This window comes from Brassica oleracea, chromosome C5 (genome assembly GCF_000695525.1).
Source record: "Brassica oleracea var. oleracea cultivar TO1000 chromosome C5, BOL, whole genome shotgun sequence".
Classification (NCBI taxonomy): domain Eukaryota; kingdom Viridiplantae; phylum Streptophyta; class Magnoliopsida; order Brassicales; family Brassicaceae; genus Brassica; species Brassica oleracea.
In genome coordinates this window covers 17,779,635-17,784,621 of record NC_027752.1, presented here as the reverse complement: position 1 = coordinate 17,784,621, position 4,987 = coordinate 17,779,635, and the positions used below count along the sequence as shown (strand labels likewise).

Below are 4,987 nucleotides of genomic sequence, written 5' to 3'. Positions count from 1 at the left end.
GTTGAAATTCTGAAGCGTTAGTGTAGGAATCTCGTTCATATTCGACAATCATATTATGGAGTATGATACATGCTCTCATAATATTTCCTATTTTGTTTTTATCCCACAAATTAGATGGATTTCTAACAACCGCGAATCTAGCTTGCAGGACTCCGAAGGCACGCTCAACATCTTTTCGCACGGCTTCTTGGTTTTTAGCAAATAAACAATGTTTTGGACCTTGTGGGAGTCGGATATATTGAATAAAAGTAGCCCATTTCGGATAAATACCATCGGCGAGATAGTAAGCCAAATGGTACTCCCTTCCGTTGACATGGAAATTGAATTCCAGAGCGTTTCCGTTAATTATTTCGTCATCCGATGGGGTCCATTTGTGTCTCTTCCCACGCTCCACGGATATGTCTGTAGGTGGAGTTTGAGCCTCACATTGTTGAGAACTGAATTGAGGGATTTCTGAAGATCCAGAATGAAAACTCTCATAAGGAGAGTTTTCAGGGAGAACACTTTCATGTTGACCGTGAAGAAGGCCCATATAACCAGAGGACTGGCTATACGGATTCAATGGATTCATAGCAGTAAGAAGAGAGAAGGGACCCGAGAAGAGAAGAGAAAGAAGATGATGGAGAAAAAATTATCTCCTAGAAGCTCGGTTTAATAGATGAAATTTTAATTAACATAACCATAATGACTTAACTACCAAAGTACATCTCAGTTATTACACATTACACAACCAGCTTTGCAAGTGCATTAAGTAACCGTTAATGATGACATTTACATAATAGACTTGGTCGCAATCAAACTAGCCTTTCATTTCAAACATGGCAAACTAGCAATAAAGGTATACAAACTAGCATAGTTCATTACAGAAACAAGAGTCCAAGTCTAGACGATTTGGTTGCAAACAAACTAGAGAGTTATTTCAAGAATACAAACTAGATTACTATCATGTCATTATACGAACAAGATTACTTTGAGAGCTGAAGAGAAAGTCAATTACCTTCAACTTTGGACGAAATGATTGTTCTTACTTAGAGTTGTTTCCTTTCCCGGTAATTGCAGATGAACCACACCTAACAAAAGACTCAGAATCAAACGAAAAAAAAAATTCAGTTTCTTCAAATTAGTATTGATTTCCGAAACACATATCACTTTCATCAAATAAGCACACTCTCTCACACTCTCACAGACTAGAAAGCCGATTATAGATTTTTGAAATCCCTAATTCTACAAGGCGATCGAAATCCTAATACATGCAAAGACTCAATACGGAGGAGGAACAGCTACCCTCTTCAACTTCGAATCGAGGAATACGCTGTTGAGTCGAGAGAGAAACGCTGTTGAGTCGAGAGAGAACCGTCGAGAGTCGAGAGAGAACCGTCGAGAGTCGAGAGAGAACCGTCGAATATCGAGAGAGAACCGTCGAATGTCGAGAGATCGGGAGAGAAGAGGAAAGATTGAGAGAGAAGAGAAAACCGTCGAATGTCGAAAGATCGGGAGAGAAGAGAGAACCGAGAGATCGGGAGAGAAGAGGAGAGATCGAGAGAGGAGAGAATCCTCGAGAGAACCGTCGAGAGAGCACCGTCGAGAGAACCGTCGCGAGAGCACCGTCGAGATATCGAGATTTCGAGATAGAAGAGAGAACCGAGAGATCAGGAGAGAAGAGGAGAGAACGATAGAGAAGAGAGATCGAGAGAGAAGAGAGATCCGACGAGGAAAGTGTTTCTCGTTCCCAAATCGATTTCGCCCTACCCTTTTTTTTCGGCCATTCGCGACACGGCACGTGTCTCCTTAGGACGCCACCGAAAAAATCTTAACTAAGACCGTCCCAGTTTTAATTGCATGTTTTTCATTTAATTAAAATCCGATTAATGCTAAGATATCTCCTTTGGGACGCCGATAATCATGGCCTAAGGTCCAAGACGGGTCTAATCTCACCTTTAACTCCTTGAAATAAAGCTTCTCTAGTACTATTTTTCCTCGGATCGAAATATATGATATAATACGGCTCCGGAAATGTATTTGGTGCAAAAACAAGTTCACCATCATCAGTAATACCCTTGAAATATACAGGTTCCAGCCTTAGTTTGCTTTTACCAAATATGTTAAGAAAGCGTTGATGCGTCCATTCGTGTCCATCTTCATCCTTCAAAATGTAGAGATCAACAATATTTGAAAAAGAACAAAAAGCAACCATGGCTAGCCTTCCCTGTATTATATCAAGCATCAGACCCTCCGGATATTTTATCGGACTAAACTTTCAGATCTGACATCAAAGCTCATTATTATATTTTTATCATCACCAAGAAGACGAGCTTCATAATACAGAATTCCATTGAAACATCGCCCAAGTCCTCCAGTTGGGAAATGCATAGGGATACCTTTGGTAATTACTCTCCATGACTCTTGAGCTCCCAATGTAAGAACTTGCAACTCCTCGGAATATTCTTTATCTACTATGCAGAGAACTTTGTGTTTACCCTCCAATGGATCGTATCCTAAATAACACTCACAATCTTGACTCGGATGTGGTAAGGCTGAAAACTGCCTCAAGGTTGGGTTCCAAATTTTGAATCCGGGTAGTAAAATCAATCCCTCAACGCTCTTGGATCGAACATATCTCATATAACTACTGTTTTAATTTGGAAACTGTAGAAGGGAGGATAAGAGCCGTCAGGATTTTGGTCCTGAGGAAACGATATACCATATTTCTTATAACATGTTGAGAAGGTGACCAGAAGACGTGGTTGCCCTGAAGATGACCGAGATGCGAACAAGTTGATAAAACTCTGATGTCTGGTTAAAGTAGACCATAGCTTCGAGACACAACCAAACCCCACGATTGATTTCACAGGAAGTCTTGAGAGTATCTCCATGGTTAGATCAAGAGGGATATGTTTTGTTTGCGATTTGTCATGTCCGAATGATCTCTCTCGTCTTCTCTTGTTAATCCATCTCAACGATACTTTTTTCCTGAAAATCCTCATTCTTCTCAATGACTTGAATCGTTTCTACTTAGGGTTCAATGTATATAATTCCTTATAGGCCCGCACGATATACGATATTCGACTTGGGAAAACCGATAAAGATACCATAACCTTAAAGAATTGTAAATTAAATTGAACATAATTACAAACATATCCTTAAAGAATTGTAAATTACACATAATTGACATTACTAAGATTATTTCTTTTTCTTTTCTGCTTGATAAATTTCTAGTTAAGTTTTTAATTTTATTTCCTTTTCCTTTATATATATATATATATATATATATATAATTATATATAACAATTTTTTTTCCATATTTTATGAAACAACTTAAATAAAAAAAAGTATATATCTATAAGTTTTAAAATATATAGATTTTTAAAAATAAAATATATTTCACAAAAGAAATTGGTGAGGCAGTGGATTCAGAGTAACGCAAGATTCTCTTTAGAGAAACCAACGCAAGCTGAAGTCCATTCGTTTCCATCTGCTTCTTCCAAAATATAGAGATCAACATCATCAAAGAGACACTTAGTAACAAGTAACAACTAAGGCTAGCCTTCAGTCGGGCATCAAAGCTCATAATGAACACTAGCAATGCCTAAGACTATCTTTGATTATTACTCTTCATGATTCTTCAGCTCCCAATATTGTAAGATTTACAAATAAACTTGTGATGCTTAAAAACAGAATTCCACATGGTTCTGTCGTTCTTATATGATTTATTTCCATGTGTTTCCTAGTGATGAGGTCCTTTTTTTTTGTCATCTTTTTTTTTTGTCATCCCTAGTGAGGTCTTTTTTTCTTCTCAAAACTAAGAGTTTGGCTCCTTTTAGTAGGGTAGTTTAGTGGGAATGAAGGAATAATCAAAACAAAAATCACAAGAAAACACACATAAGCCAATAATATAATTTTCATAAAAATAATTGTCAATGAAAAGGAACACAAGAAAATATAGGAATAGCATTGAGCAAGAGAGTGCCCTGCTTTATTTAACCAAGAGCTCTTGATCTAGTGGTATTGGAACTCCGACTGGAGTGCCCGCCCTGGGTTCGAGTCGCCTTGGCCACCTTCCCGCCTATAACCGTGCGTGCCCGGATGGAAGGCCTCGTGGGGATTAGTCTGGGCTTACCGCCTGGGAACCCCACGGTCATCAAAACAAAAAAAAAATATGAATAGCATTGAGCAAGAGAGTGCCCTGCTTTACAAATACACGACACTCTGGATGTGATTTGGGAAAACATCCATAATGTACATATTGCTGGTAGCAATTCCACAACAGCGTCTAATCTCACCCTCAACTCCTTCAAACAAGGCTTCCCTTGTACTATTTCTACTAGGATCGAAATATAGAATACAGTAAGATTCTGACAACAAATATGGTGCAAAAGCAAGCTCACCATCATCAGTAATACCCTTGAAAACCACAGGAGATCTCAATTTGCTTTCACAAATCATGTTATTAAAGCTTTGATCACTACAAGAAAACAGCGGTATTCTGACGGACATTCCGACGGAAAAAAAAATCTTCGGAATATCCCGAGGAATTTCCGAGGATATTCCGAGGAAACACAAAATTTGGTTTCCTCGGAATATACCGACGGAATTCCGAGGAAATATTAATCCGTCGGAATATTCTTATGGAATACCGAGGAAAATGTATTCCTCGGAAAAAACCGATGAATTTCGAGGATATATTATAGCCGTTAGATAGCCGTTGAGGGATTTTAAAAATTCCGAGGAAATTCCGACGAACTAGCCGTTTCCGTCGGAATTCCGTCGGAATTTCCTCGGTCTGTCGGCAGGATTTCAACTATAAATACAAGCACCCCTCTTCCTCTTCATTCACTCCATATCTTCATCCTCCCTCTTACTCTCTTTACACACGAATTTGATTCATAAAAAACATGTCTTCTTCAAATTATTTTCGTTCTTGGATCGATCGACCTCATTTGGATCCGAACACGAGATTGCTTACGGAAGAATACCAACGAGGTATAAC

The 4,987-nt window shown here is 38.6% G+C and overlaps 2 pseudogenes; both read right to left on the bottom strand.

Annotated features, from left to right (window-relative positions):
• Positions 1–1,900: 1,900 nt before the first annotated feature.
• On the bottom strand, positions 1,901–2,984 carry LOC106344670 (annotated as a pseudogene).
• A 1,204-nt stretch (positions 2,985–4,188) lies between these two features.
• The window catches only part of LOC106344669, a 7,214-nt pseudogene continuing 6,415 nt past the window's right edge, over positions 4,189–4,987 (bottom strand).